This window comes from Somniosus microcephalus, chromosome 10 (assembly GCF_052327205.1).
Source record: "Somniosus microcephalus isolate GS21.2 chromosome 10, FLI_Smic_1.0, whole genome shotgun sequence".
Taxonomy (NCBI): domain Eukaryota; kingdom Metazoa; phylum Chordata; class Chondrichthyes; order Squaliformes; family Somniosidae; genus Somniosus; species Somniosus microcephalus.
In genome coordinates this window covers 238,953,888-238,969,374 of record NC_140996.1, presented here as the reverse complement: position 1 = coordinate 238,969,374, position 15,487 = coordinate 238,953,888, and positions in this window count along the sequence as shown.

Below are 15,487 nucleotides of genomic sequence, written 5' to 3'. Positions count from 1 at the left end.
CCAGTGCCCTGTACAGCTGCAGCAAGGTATCCCTGTTCCTGTATTCTAACCCTTTTGCTATGAAGGCCAGCATACCGTTTGCCTTCTTGACCGCCTGTTGCACCTGCATGCTCGCCTTCAGTGACTGGTGTACAAGAACACCCAGGTCTCTCTGTACTTCCCCCTCTCCCAATCTATTGCCATTTAAATAATAATTTGCCCTCCCGTTCCTGCACCCAAGGTGGATAACTTCGCACTTGTCCACATTATAGTGCATCTGCCATTTATCCGCCCAATCGCCCAGTCTGTCCAAATCGCTCTGGAGCTTCCTGGTCTCTTCCTCTGAGCCCACCCCCCCTCCTAGTTTAGTGTCGTCTGCAAATTTGGAAATGCTGCATCCGACTCCCTGATCCAGGTCATTAATGTAAATTGTGAACAGCTGGGGGCCCAGGACAGATCCCTGTGGTACCCCACTTGTTACTGCCTGCCATTCAGAAAATGAGCCGTTTATTCCAACTCTCTGTTTTCTATCTGACAGCCAGTTCCCTATCCACGCCAAAACTTTCCCCTTTATCCCATGAGCCTCAATTTTCCATGCTAATCTTTTATGTGGGACCTTATCGAAGGCCTTTTGGAAGTCCAGGTACACCACATCTACTGGCTCTCCCCCATCTATTCTACCAGTTACTCCCTCAAAAAATTCCAATAGATTAGTCAAGCACGATTTACCCTTTGTAAATCCATGTTGACTCTGTCCTATCCTGTCCCCATTTGCTAAGTGCTCCGCTATTTCATCCTTAATGATGGACTCCAGCATTTTGCCCACAACTGATGTAAGGCTTACAGGTCTGTAATTACCTGCTTTTTCCCTACCCCCCTTTTTGAATAGTGGGGTAACGTTAGCTACCCTCCAATCCATCGGCACTGTTCCCGAGTCTAATGAATTCTGAAAAATCATCCTTAGTGCATCCGCTATCTCTAGGGCCACCTCCTTCAGTACCCTAGGATGCATGTTATCAGGCCCTGGGGATTTGTCCACCTTCAATCCCTTTAGCTTCCTTAACACCATATCCTTAGAGATATTGATTTGCGTCAGTTCCTCCTTTGCCAATGTCCCTATTTTTCCCGATATCCCAGGGAGGTTTTTTGTGTCTTCCTTCGTAAAGACTGACCCAAAGTATGCATTTAGTTGATCTGCCATTTCCTTATTTCCCATTATATATTCCCCCGTATCTGACTGCAATGGACCAACTTTGGTTTTCACCAGTCTTTTCCTTTTGATATACTTATAAAAGCTTTTGGAGTTAGTTTTTATATTTTCCGCCAGCTTGTTTTCGTAAGCTATTTTGCCCCTCTTGATTATGCCCTTTGCCCTCCTTTGCTCTATCTTAAACTGTTCCCAATCTTCCGCTCTGGCGCTTTTTTTGGCTATTTTATACGCCCTATCTTTGGATTTTATGCTGTCTCTAATTTCCCCTGTTATCCACGGTTGAGTCACCTTTTTAGATTTCCTTTTATGCCAGATTGGTATAAACAATTTTTGCAATTTTGTCATTCTATCTTTAAATGTTTGCCATTGTTTATCTACCTCCAGTCCTCCCAGGAACGTTGTCCAATCAGACCTACTCAGTTCCCGTCTCATGGCATCATAATTCCCCTTGTTTAAATTCAGGACCTTAGTCTCTGAGTCAATTTCTTCGCTCTCCATTTCGAGTGAGAAATCGATCATGTTATGATCGCTCTGACCCAAGGGTCCCCGTACAACAAGATTACTGATTAGTCCCTTCTCATTGCACAGTACCCAGTCCAATATAGCCTGTTCCCGAGTTGGTTCCTCGACATATTGATCCAGATAACCATCCCTCAAACACTCAAGGGCTTGTAGGGCTGGAGGAGATTACAGAGATAGGGAGGGTTGTAGGGGCAGGAGGAGGTTACAGAGGTAGGGAGGGTTGTAGGGGCTGGAAGAGGTTACAGAGACAGAAGTTTGTAGGGGCTGGAGGAGGTTACAGAGACGGGGAGGGTTGTGGGGCTGGAGGAAGTTAGATAGGGAGGGTTGTAGGGGCTGGAAGAGGTTAGAGAGATAGGGAGGGTTGTGGGGCTGGAGGAAGTTAGAGAGATGGGGAGGGTTGTGGGGCTGGAGGAGGTGACAGAGACAGGGAAGGTTGTGGGGCTGGAGGAAGTTACAGAGATAGGGAGGGTTGTAGGGGCTGGAAGAGGTTACAGAGACAGCGAGGGTTGTGGGTCTGGAGGAGGTAACCGGGACAGGGAGGGTTGTAGTGGCTGGAGGAGGTTACAGAGACAGGGAGGGTTGTAGGGCTGGAGGATGTTATAGAGATAGGGAGGGTTGTAGTGGGGGCTGGAGAAGGTTACAGAGATAGAGAGGGTTGTGGGGCTGGAAGAGGTTAGTGAGATAGGCAGGGTTGTAGGGGCTGGAGTAGATTACAGAGACAGGGAGGGTTGTAGGGCTGGAGGTGGTAACAGGGACAGGGAGGGTTGTAGGGGCTGGTGTTGGTTACAGAGATAGGGAGGGTTGTGGGGCTGGAGGAGGTTACAGAGACAGGGAGGGTTGTTGGGGCTGGAGGAGGTTACAGAGATAGGGAGCGTTGTAGGGGCTGGAGGAGTGTACAGAGATAGGGAGGGTTGTCGGGCTGGAAGAGGTTACAGAGATAGGGAGGGTTGTAGGGGCTGGAAGAGGTTACAGAGATAGGGAGGGTTGTGGGGCTGGAAGAAGTTAGTGAGATAGGGAGGGTTGTAGGGGCTACATAAGAACATAAGAACATAAGAAATAGGAGCAGGAGTAGGCCAATCGGCCCCTCGAGCCTGCTCCACCATTCAATAAGATCATGGCTGATCTGATCCTAACCGCCAATCTACTATCACAGAACCATCTCCTGAATCTAACAGAATTAGACACACGAAATAGGAGCAGGATCAGGCTACACGGCCCCTGGGCCCGCTCCGCTACCCACAGGGCCATGACCGATCCGAACCTGGACTCATGTCCAAATTCCTGCCCGCTCCCCATAACCGTTTATTCCCTTTACTTCTAGGAAACTGTCTATTTCTGTTTTAAATTTATGTAATGATGTAGCTTCTACAGCTTTTTGGGGCAGCATATTCCATGGACCTACCACCCTCTGAGTGAAGTAGTTCCTCCTCATCTCAGTTTTGAAAGAGCAGCCCCTTATTCTAAGACTATGCCCCCTAGTTCTAGTTTCACCCATCATCGGGAACATCCTCCCCGCATCCACCCGATCCAACCCCTTCACAATCTTATATGTTTCAATAAGATCGCCTCTCATCCTTCTGAACTCCAATGAGTAGAGTTGCAATCTACTCAACCTCTCCTCATATGTCCATCCCCTCATCCCCGGGATTAACCGAGTGAATCTTCTTTGTATTGACTCGAGAGCAAGTATGTCTTTTCTTAAGTATGGACACCAAAACTGTATGCAGTATTCCAGGTGCGGTCTCACCAATACCTTGTACAACTGAAGCAATACCTCCCTATTTTTATATTCTATCCCCCTAGCAATGAAAGCCAACATTCCATTGGCCTTCTTAATCACTTGCTGCACCTGCATACTAACCTTTTGAGTTTCGTGCACCAGGACCCCCAGATCCCTTTGTACTTCAGTACTTTCCAGTTTCTTGCCATTAAGATAATAACTTGCTCTACGATTTTTCCTGCCAAAGTGCATAACCTCACACTTTCCAGTATTGTATTCCATCTGCCAAATCTCTGCGCACTTACTTAGCCTGTCTATGTCCCCTTGCAGGTTTTTTATGTCCTCCTCACTCACTACTTTCCCTCCCATCTTAGTATCATCTGCAAACTTTGATATGTTACACTCGGTCCCCTCCTCCAAATCGTTAATATAGATTGTAAAGAGTTGGGGACCCAGCACTGACCCCTGTGGAATACCACTAGTTACTGATTGCCAGTCCGAGAATGAACCATTTATCCCAACTCTCTGCCTTCTGTTAGATAGCCAATCCTCTATCCATGCCAGAATATTACCCCCAATCCTGTGATTTTTTATCTTAAGCAATAATCTTTTGTGTGGCACCTTGTTAAATGCCTTTTGGAAGTCTAAATACACTACATCCACTGGTTCCCTTTTATCCACCCTATATGTTACTTCCTCAAAGAACTCCAGCAAATTTGTCAAACATGACTTCCCCTTCATAAAACCATGCTGACTTTGTCCTATTAAATTATGATTATCCAAATGTCCTGTTACTGTCTCCTTAATAATGGACTCCAATATTTTACCTACCACAGATGTTAGGCTAACCGGTCTATAGTTTCCAGCCTTCTGTCTGCTGCCCTTTTTAAATAAGGGCGTTACATTAGCAGTTTTCCAGTCTGCCGGGACCTTTGCTGAGTCCAGGGAGTTTTGGAAAATTATTACCAATGCATCCACGATCCCTACCGCCACTTCCCTCAAGACCCGAGGATGTAAGCCATCAGGTCCAGGTGATTTATCCGCCTTGAGACCCGGGTTGTAGGGGCTGGAGGAGGTTACAGAGATAGGGAGGGTTGTACGGGCTCGAGGAGGTTACAGAGATAGGGAGAGTTTTAGGGGCTGGAGGAGGTTACAGTGACAGTGAGGGTTTTAGGGCTGGAGGATGTTATTGAGATAGGGGGTTGTAGGGCTGGAGGAGATTACAGAGATAGGGAGGGTTGTAGGGGCAGGAGGAGGTTACAGAGATAGGGAGGGTTGTAGGGGCTGGAGGAGGTTACAGAGACGGGGAGGGTTGTGGGGCTGGAGGAAGTTAGAGAGATAGGGAGGGTTGTGGGGTTGGAGGAGGTTACAGAGATGGAGGGTTGTAGGGGCTGGAAGAAGTTGCAGAGATGGGGAGGGTTGTAGGGCTGGAGGAGGTTACAGAGATGGGGAGGGTTGTAGGGGGCTGGAGGAGGGTACAGAGATCGTGAGATTTCTGGGGCTGGAGGAGGTTACAGAGATAGGGAGGGTTGTGGGGCTGGAGGAGGTTACAGAGATAGTGAGGTTTGTGGGGCTGGAGGAGGTTACAGAGGTAGGGAGGTTTGTAGGGTCTGGAGGAGGTTACAGAGATAGGGAGGGTTGTAGGGCTGGAGGAGGTTACAGAGATAGGGAGGGTTGTGGGGCTGGAGGAAGTTACAGAGATAGGGAGGGTTGTGGGGCTGGAGGAGGTTACAGAGATAGGGAGGGTTGTGGGGCTGCAGGAGGTTACAGAGATGGGGAGGGTTGTAGGGCTGGAGGAGGTTACAGAGACAGGGAGGGTTGTGGGTCTGGAGGGGGTAACCGGGACAGGGATGCTTGTAGGGGTTTGGTGAAGGTTACAGAGATAGGGAGGGTTGTAGGGGCTGGAGGAGGTTACAGAGATAGGGAAGGTTGTAGGGCTGGAGGAGGTTACAGAGATAGGGAGGGTTGTGGGGTTGGAGGAGGTTACAGAGATAAGGGAGGGTTGTGGGTCTGGAGGAGGTTACAGGGACAGGGAGGGTTGTAGGGGCTGGAGGAGGTTACAGAGATAGGGAGGGGTGTAGGGGCTGGAGGAGGTAACCGGGACAGGGAGGGTTGTAGGGGCTGGAGGACTGTACAGAGATATGGAGGGTTGTAGGGCTGGAGGAGGTTACTGAGATAGGGAGGCTTGTAGGGGCTGGAGAAGGTTACAGAGATAGGGAGGGGTGTAGGGGCTGGAGGAGGTTACAGAGATAGGGAGAGTTGTGGGGCTGGAGGAGGTTACAGAGATAGGGAGGGTTGTAGGCGGCTGGAGGAGGTTACGGATACAGGGAGGGGCGAGGCTATGGGGGGAATTTGAAGACGAGGAATGAGAATTTTAAACTGGAGGTGATGCCGGACCAGAAGTCAGTGTAGGTAAATGACCACAGGAGTGATGGGTGTACAGGACTCGGTGCGAGTTAGGTCACGGGGCAGCCGAGCTTTGGATGAGCTGAAGTTTACGGAGGGTGGAAGGTGTGAGGCCGGCTAGGAGAAGGTTGGAATATTCGAGTCTGGAGGTAACAATGGTAAGGATGAGGGTTTCAGCAGCAGATGAGCTGAGGCAGGGACGGAGACGGATGACGTTACGGAGGTGGAAGTAGGCGGTCTTGTGATGGAGAGGATATGGGGTAGGAAGATCAGCTCAGAGACAAATAGGACACTGAGGTTACGAACGGTCTGATTCTGATTAATTTGTAACCATTCCCCAAACGTCTGGTCCCCTGGGAGGTTCCACAGGCGATTTCTCGTGTCTTGGCCATGTTGTATGCGGTTCAATATGTGTGATTAATGATTGTAAACAGGAGGCAGGGATGTTTGGAGCTCCTGCTTGAGTTTTATTTGTTTCTTTTCATGTTAAATCAACCCAATCTTAAACAGGCCGTGAGCTGTTTAATTGTAGCTGAAATTAGAAGCAGGCAGGGAAAGTGTTTAATGTGGAGTCAGTGGGGAGATTGATGGGGAAAGTGCCAGTCAGCAGAGGTCCCTTTTACCGGTCACTTTGAAAGAAAGCAGTGTTTGGCCTTGACTGAAAAACTACTAGGATTTCCGTTGCTATGGAGACCCAGCCTGAGGCCCAGGAAGCAAGAAGGTTTATATTTACATAAATGCAAGGTACGCTGTGACCCTGCTCATGGATAAAAAGTACAATTTACTGTTTGAATGTTTATGTGCAGCAGATCTTTACTCAGGTTCAATGCGACATAGTGACAGGGGTCCATCTGGTCAATGGCGGCATTGGCCATCAGTCATGTTGCAGTCAGGAGTTCGGCCAGAGTAAATACGACAGGAATTCTGTGCCGGGATGGGTCGGCAATCAGGATCTACTGGATTTCTGCCCCTTTTGAAATTGTCCTGAAGTCCTGATCCAGGAGCAAGCATGTCCCAGCAGGCAATGCTGGCAGTCCCAGCAGGCAATGCTGGCAGTCCCAGCAGGCAATGCTGGCAATCCCAGGCAACACTGGCAATCCCAGCAGGCAACGCTGGCAATCCCAGCAGGCAACGCTGGCAATCCCAGCAGGCAACGCTGGCAATCCCAGCAGGCAACGCTGGCAATCCCAGGCAACGCTGGCAATCCCAGGAGGCAACGCTGGCAATCCCAGCAGATACGCACCTGATTTTCAGCGACCAGATGGGAATCCGTGCTGAGGGGTCGGTTGATGTGACAATGGGAAGTTAGGAATATCTGCGTAGCGGGGACATCTCACTCCCCCCATGGGTTGGGTGCTCCCTCTGAGAAACATAGAAACATAGAAGATAGGAGCAGGAGTAGGCCATTCGGCCCCTCGAGCCTGTTCCGCCATTTAATGAGATCATGGCTGGTCATCCAAATTCAGTACCCTGTCCCTGCCTTCTCCCCATATCCCTTGATCCCTTTAGCCTTAAGAAATATATCTAACTCCTTATTGAATATATTTAATAGGTTGGCCTCAACTGCCTTCTGTGGTAGAGAATTCCACAGGTTCATCACTCTCTGGGTGAAGAAATTCCTCCTCATCTCAGTCCTAAATGGCTTACCCCTTATCCTTAGACTGTGACCCCTGGTTCTGGACTCCCCGACCATCGGGAACATCCTTCCTGCATCTAGTCTGTCTAGTCCTGTTAGAGTTTTATACGTTTCAGTGAGATCCCCTCTCATTCTTCTAAACTCTAGCGAATATAAGCCTAATCGACTCAATCTCTCTTCATACACCATTCCTGCCATCCCAGGTATCAGTCTGGTGAATCTTCGCTGCACTCCCTCCATGGCAAGAACAGCCTTCCTCAGAAATGGCGACCAAAACTGCACACAATACTCAAGGTGTGGTCTCACCAAGGCCCTATACAACTGCAAGACATCCTTGCTCCTGTACTCGAATCCTGTCGCTATGAAGGCCAACATACCATTTGCCTTCTTAACCGCCTGCTGCACCTGCATGCTTACCTTCAGCGACTGGTGCACAAGGACACCCAGGTATCGTTGCACTTCCCCTTTTCCCAATCTATTGCCGTTCAGATAATAATTTGTCTTCCTGATTTTGCCACCAAAGTGGATAACCTCGCATTTATCCACATTATACTGCATCTGCCATGCTTCTGCCCAATCACCCAACCTGTCCAAATCATACTGGAGTTTCTCGGCATCCTCCTCACAGCACACACACCCACCCAGCTTTGTCTCGTCTGCAAACTTGGAGATATTGCATCTAGTTCCCTCGTCTAGATCATTAATATATATTGTGAATAGCTGGGGTCCTAGCACCGATCCCTGCGGTATCCCACTAGTCACTGCCTGCCACTCGGAAAAAGACCCGTTTATTCCAACTCTTTGCTTCCTGTCTGCCAACCAGTTCTCTATCCAAGTCAGTACCTTGCCCCCAATCCCATGTGCTTTAACTTTGCACGCCAATCTCTTATGAGGGTCTCCACATCCCTGCGTTGGGTGCCAGGGCAGGAGAAAGCAGGAGCTGGTCATGTCTCCCAGACCACCGATCCCTGATGGCACCACCGAACAGCTAGGATCATCGTTCTAATCATTTCCATCATTTCCTGAGGTTGGCATCTCAGTGGGATATCCGCCCACCCACCCACTCACAGGCCCTGACAGGACCAGTGAGCTGCTTATAAGAAGGAGGGGGTACATCTCTCTCTCTGTCTCTCTCTCTCTCCCTCTCTCTCTATGTCTCTCTCTCTCTATGTCTCTCCCTCTCTCTCTCTCCAATTCAATTCCAATTCAAATGCTTTATTGGCATGAAAGTTTACAGAGAACCATATTGCCAAAGCTTACATAGCAAAAAGGTACAGTTTTCCAACATTCTGTAGGTGTCAATCGATTTGACATTTGTTGGGTACATACAATATTACTTTTAACAATATTAATTTTAAACAGTCTTACTTTTAAACAGTCCTCAGGTTGTGACATGTTGTTACATATTTGGCCCCAAGGTATGGTCTGTCTATCTCTCTATCTCTGTCTCCATCTCTCCCTCTGTCTCTCCCTCTCTCTCTCCCCCTCTGTGTCTCCCTCTCTCACTCTTTCTCTCTCTCTCTCTCTGTCTCTCCCTCTCTTTGTCTCTCTTGCTCTCCTCTCTCTCCTGCTGCCATGATTTTGCTGTTAAAGGGTCCCTGTGGAGCGATGAGGTTGATTCAATTAAAAAGCAGTAAAAAGCTCATTCAGTGAGCAGCACTGCACAGGATGTAGATGGAGCAAGGAAGGCGGACAGGGGGAGGGGAGGGGAGTTGTAGAATTAACTAAACTGTGGATGGGGTTTGGAGCGAGGGAAGGGAAGTGAGCAGGGCCAGAGGATTGGGCTGGAGGAATGCCTGCACCACTTGGGATAGATTTTAAACTAGCCGCTCGCACATAATCCCCATAATAGGAAATGCTTGAATCTCTTCATCATTGAATTCAAATGATAAAAGGACTCAATGGTGTCAATATGGAGAAACTATTTCCTCTGTGGCGGAGTCCAGGACAAGGCAGCACAATTAGAGCCAGGCCTCTGGGGTACGGGTTCCACACACACTGACTCTCACTGGGGTACGGGTTCCACACACACTGACTCTCACTGGGGTACGGGTTCCACACACACTGACTCTCACTGGGGTACGGGTTCCACACGCACTGACTCTCACTGGGGTACGGGTTCCACACACACTGACTCTCACTGGGGTACGGGTTCCACACACACTGACTCTCACTGGGGTACGGGTTCCACACGCACTGACTCTCACTGGGGTACGGGTTCCACACGCACTGACTCTCACTGGGGTACGGGTTCCACACACACTGACTCTCACTGGGGTACGGGTTCCACACACACTGACTCTCACTGGGGTACGGGTTCCACACACACTGACTCTCACTGGGGTACGGGTTCCACAGGCACTGACTCTCACTGGGGTACGGGTTCCACACACACTGACTCTCACTGGGGTACGGGTTCCACACACACTGACTCTCCAATTCCAATTCAATTCCAATTCATATCGCTTTATTGGCATGACAAGGTACATCTTATGTTGCCAAAGCATCGAAAAACATTCATGGTTGAACACATAAACACAGATCTATCCATACAGTGTATAAACAGATATATCCCTGAGTGTATAAATATACATTCATATAATTTGTATATACTCTTTTCTTATATTTAGTGGTTGTCCCTCTGTTTATGGCAAGCTGTAACATAGTGTGCCGCTAAGGTTACACAATTTCTCTCTTCCCCTAGTAGGTATGGGAGTTTTTGGTCGTCATTCAAATTTCTGAATTTCGGGCATATTTTTGTGAATTTTGGGTAGAAATTCTCCCTTATGCCCTGATATTTTCTACAAGTTGTGAGGAAGTGCATCTCTGTCTCCACCACTCCCTGACTGCAGTGAGAGTATATCCTGTCCTCTCTTGGTAGCCGGGTCTGCCTGTGTCTAACTTTTTTGATCGCCAGGCTATGTTCACTAAGTCTGTACATTGTCAAGGTTTTTCTCAGTTTGCTATCCTTTACCATGGTCAGGTAATCAGCCATGTTGTATTGTCTGTTTAGGGCCAAGTAGCAATTGAGTTTTGATATACCTATCAATTCGTCCAATGAAAAGGGACGAGTTAGGAAAGTAACTATAGGTTTTTATTGACTAAATAACAGAGCCCACCCTCATGGGTGATCGGATCCAGCAAGGAGGAATACCAGCCAGTCGACTACCTTTATACCTGGGCAGGTAGGTGGAGCCATGGGCGGAGTCAGTGATGGTCAGCCCAGGTATAACAGAGTGACAAGAGGCGACCTCGTATAGTGATACAACAGTGAGAACAGTGATAACAATATAACAGTGATAACTATAGTGTAACGATAGTGAACGTATAAGTGGTTTACCACATTCACCCCTTCTTTAGATTTGAGTCCGGCGGGGTGAAGTGTACTACCAGTTCTGGTATGTCAGTCTGTCCGGAGGCCTCGTAAGCCTCTCCGATCGTCGCAGCGGCGGTGTTGCATTATCCGGTGTTAATGCTGGTGTCTGCGTGGTCGGCGAAGGCTCGTGGGGTTCCGGCATGCCGTCTACTTGGGCTGGAATTGGGGGGGTGGTGGGGGGGGGTAAAGGTGGTGTCTCCGGAGTGCCCGAGGGTGCGAGGTCTCGTAAGGAGACAGTATCCTCCCGCCCGTCTGGGTAAGCCACGTAGGCGTACTGGGGGTTGGCGTGCAGGAGGTTCACCATCTCGACCAGGGGGTCCGTTTTATGGGCCCTCACGTGCTTTCGCAGCAGGACGGGCCCCGGAGAGGTCAGCCAGTTTGGTAGAGTGGTTCCCGTAGTCGACTTCCTGGGGAAAACAAACATTCGTTCATGGGGGGTGGCGTTAACGGCAGTGCAAAGTAGTGACCGGATGGAATGCAGCGCTGTCGGGAGGACTTCCTGCCAGCGGGAGGTTGGGAGGCCCTTAGACTTTAAGGCTAAGATGACGGCCTTCCAGACAGTCGCGTTCTCTCTTTCCACCTGGCCGTTCCCTCGGGGGTTGTAGCTGGTGGTCCTGCTTGCTGCAATACCTCTCGCTAGTAGGAACTGGCGGAGTTCCTCGCTCATGAAGGAGGAGCCCCGGTCACTATGTATATAGTTCGGGAACCCGAACAAGGCGAAGAGTTCGTTCAGGCATTTAATGACCATGGTACTGGTCATGTCTGGGCAGGGGAAGGCAAAGGGGAAACGGGAGTACTCATCAACGATGTTGAGGAAGTACACATTACGGTCGAATGACGGTAGGGGCCCCTTAAAGTCGATGCTCAGGCGCTCGAAGGGGCGGGTGGCCTTGATCAGGCTTGCTTTGTCCGGCCTATAGAAGTGCGGTTTGCACTCGGCACAGGTCTGGCAGTTCCTGGTCATGGTCCTGACCTCCTCGATGGAGTAGGTCAGGTTGCGGGCCTTAATGAAATGGTAAAGTCCGGTAACCCCGGGGTGGCAGAGGTCGTTGTGGAGGGTCTGAAGTCTATCAATATGCGCGCTGGCGCATGTAATTCGTGAAAGAGCATCGGGGGGTTCGTTCAGCTTACCTGGCCGGTACAAGATCTCATAATCGTAGGTGGATAGCTCGATTCTCCACCTCAAGATCTTGTCATTCTTGATTTTGCCCCTCAGCTTGTTATTAAACATGAAAGCGACCGAACGCTGGTCGGTGAGGAGGGTAAATCGTTTGCCTGCCAGGTAATGCCTCCAGCGTCGTACCGCCTCCACGATCTCCTGGGTTTCCTTCTCGACCGACGAGTGTCGGATCTCAGGGCCCTGTAGGGTCCTTGAGAAGAAGGCCACCGGCCTCCCCTCCTGGTTAAGGGTAGCGGCTAGGGCGAAGTCGGATGCATCGCTCTCCACTTGGAAGGGGATGGACTCATCCACTGCGTGCATTGTGGCCTTGGCTATGTCTCCCTTAATGAGGGAGAAGGCCGCGCACGCCTCCTCCGTGAGGGGGAAGGATGTGGACTTCATGAGGGGTCTGGCTTTGTCCGCATAATTGGGCACCCATTGGGCATAGTAGGCGAAGAGTCCCAGGGTTCTCTTAAGTGCCTTCGGACAGTGGGGGAGGGGTAGCTCCATGAGGGGGCGCATTCTTTCGGGGTCGGGGCCGATGACTCCGTTCTCTACTACACAGCCGAGGATAGCAAGGCGTGAGGTGTTAAACACACATTTCTCCTTATTGTAGGTGAGGTTCAGCCGTTGGGCCGTCCAGAGGAATTTCTCCAGATTCACATCATGGTCCTGCCGGTCGCGGCCGCAGATGGTGACGTTATCTAGATAAGGGAACGTGGCCTGCAGTCCGTTCTGGTCGACCATCCGGTCCATCTCCCTTTGGAAGACCGACACCCCGTTGGTGACACCGAAGGGGACCCTAAGGAAGTGGTAGAGGCGCCCGTTCGCCTCGAAGGCAGTATACTGGCGGTCCTCCGGGCTGATAGGGAGTTGGTGGTAGGCCGACTTAAGGTCGATGGTCGAGAATACTCGGTATTGTGCAATCTGATTGACCATGTCAGATATGCGGGGAAGCGGGTATGCTTCCAGCTGGGTGTACCTGTTTATGGTCTGGCTGTAGTCGATGACCAAGCGATTTTTATCGCCGGTCTTAACGACCACGACCTGGGCACGCCAGGGGCTGCTGCTCCCCTCGATGATGCCCTCTTTCAGGAGGCGCCGCACCTCATAGCTAATGAAGGCCCTGTCCCCGGCGCTGTACCGCCTGCTCTTGGTAGCGACGGGTTTGCAGTCGGGGGTTAGGTTAGCGAACAGGGAAGGTGGCGGGACCTTGAGGGTGGATAGGCTGCAGGTGTTACGCGGTGGGCGGTTTAACATCCGCTGGTTGTCGACTGTGAGTGGGGGGAGGGGTCCACCGTATGCTAGGGTGACACTTTGGAGTTGGGATTGGAAGTCCAGCCCTAGCAGGACGGCAGTGCAGAGCTGGGGGAGGACGAGGAGTTTAAAGTTTTTATACTCCGTACCCTTAACCGACAGGGTCACAACACAGTAGCCGCTGATGTCCGTGGCGTGGGACCTTGATGCCATCGAGATTCGGTTGCGCGTTGGCAGGACGGGGAGGGAGTAGTGGCTCACCGTGTCTGGGTGGATGAAGCTCTCCATGCTTCCGCTGTCGAACAGGCAGGTCGTGGCGTGGCCGTTTACTTTGATGTCCATCATCGACTTGGACAGGTGATGCGGGCGGGCTTGATCCAGAGTGACGGAGGCTAGTGTGTAGCTGAGCGAGTCGTTGTCGTCTGCGGGTGAGGCGGTCGTCGGGTCTGGAGGCACGGTGGCAGTCGAGCGTGGTGGGTAAAATGGCGTCTCCCACGAGGTTGGACAAAATGGCTGCCCCCATAACTCACATGAGGCACTATTGGGGTCGGTTGCCTTGATCAAAGATGGCCGCCCCATGACTCACGTGTGGGGATGCTGGCCTCTGTTGCCTTGAAGGAAGATGGCCGCCCCCACAGTTCGCATGAGGCACTGCTGGCCTCTGAAGATCCACTTCTGCAGGCCTTAGCAAGGTGGCCTTTCTTCCTGCAGGTTGAGCAGGTGGAGTTCCTAGCTGGGCAGCGCGACCTCGGGTGTTTCTCCTGGCCGCAGAAAAAGCAGCCGCGGGGGTCCGATGTCGGAGCCGGTACCGGGGGTGGCGGTCCCGATCGGGTCCGGGACGCTGACGCTGAGGTAGGTCCCGGGGGCGGCGCGGTGAAGGGTATTGCGGTAGGGGTCGGGCCCGAGTCCCAGGGTCGCGAACAGTACCTGGAGAACGCCTCCTGGTCCCGATGGGCCACCTCCAGGGAGAGAGCGAGGGCTGCAGCTTTGTCCAGGTCGAGGTCCTTTGCTTCCAGTAATCGCTGCCGTGAGTAGTCGGACCGTAGGCCTTTCACGAAGGCATCGCGGACGTTGTCTTCCGTATTTTCTGCCGCCGTTACTGCTTTAAAGTTACAGTCTCTGCCGAGTGCTTGTAGCACCCGTAAAAATTCCTCCACCGGCTCCCCTGGCAGTTGCGGGCGGGACCTTAGGAGGTGCCTGGTATACATGGGGTTTACCGGGGTTTGGTACTGTCTTTTCAGCCGGTTGATGGCGTCCTCGTATGTTTTAAGGTCCCGGATGAGCGCGAATACTTTAGGGCTCAGTTGGGCGTTCAGAACTCTTAGCTTGGATCTCTGAGGCATGCTGGACTCTTCCAGGTAGGCTTCAAAGCAGCCCAGCCAGTGATCAAAGTCGAGGGCTGCGTTCGCTGCCCGTGGATTTAGATCCAGGTACGGTGGTCTGAGGGCTCGCAGCCAAGCCGGCTGTTGTGATTGTTGCGGCTCGGCGTCTGAAGGCTGCTGTGGCTGTTGTGGCGGGGCGTCTGGATGAGACATCTTAAAATTTAGTCAATAAAATTGATATACCTATCAATTCGTCCAATGAAAAGCGACGAGTTAGGAAAGTAACTATAGGTTTTTATTGACTAAATAACAGAGCCCACCCTCATGGGTGATCGGATCCAGCAAGGAGGAATACCAGCCAGTCGACTACCTTTATACCTGGGCAGGTAGGTGGAGCCATGGGCGGAGTCAGTGATGGTCAGCCCAGGTATAACAGAGTGACAAGAGGCGACCTCGTATAGTGATACAACAGTGAGAACAGTGATAACAATATAACAGTGATAACTATAGTGTAACGATAGTGAACGATAAAAGTGGTTTACCACAAGTTTGTTTTGGGTTTTTGTTGTTTCTGTCCAATATGACAGATATTTTTCCTTTTGGGGTACAGGTTCCACACACACTGACTCTCACTGGGGTACGGGTTTCACACACACTGACTCTCACTGGGGTGCAGTCCCACAGACATTGATTCTCACTGGGATACGGGTTCCACACACACTGACTCTCACTGGGGTACGGGTCCCACAGACACTGACTCTCACTGGGGTACAGTTCCACAGACACTGACTCTCACTGGGGTACAGTTCCACAGACACTGACTCTCACTGGGGTACAGTTCCACAGACACTGACTCTCACTGGGGTACAGTTCCACAGACACTGACCCTCACTGGGGTAC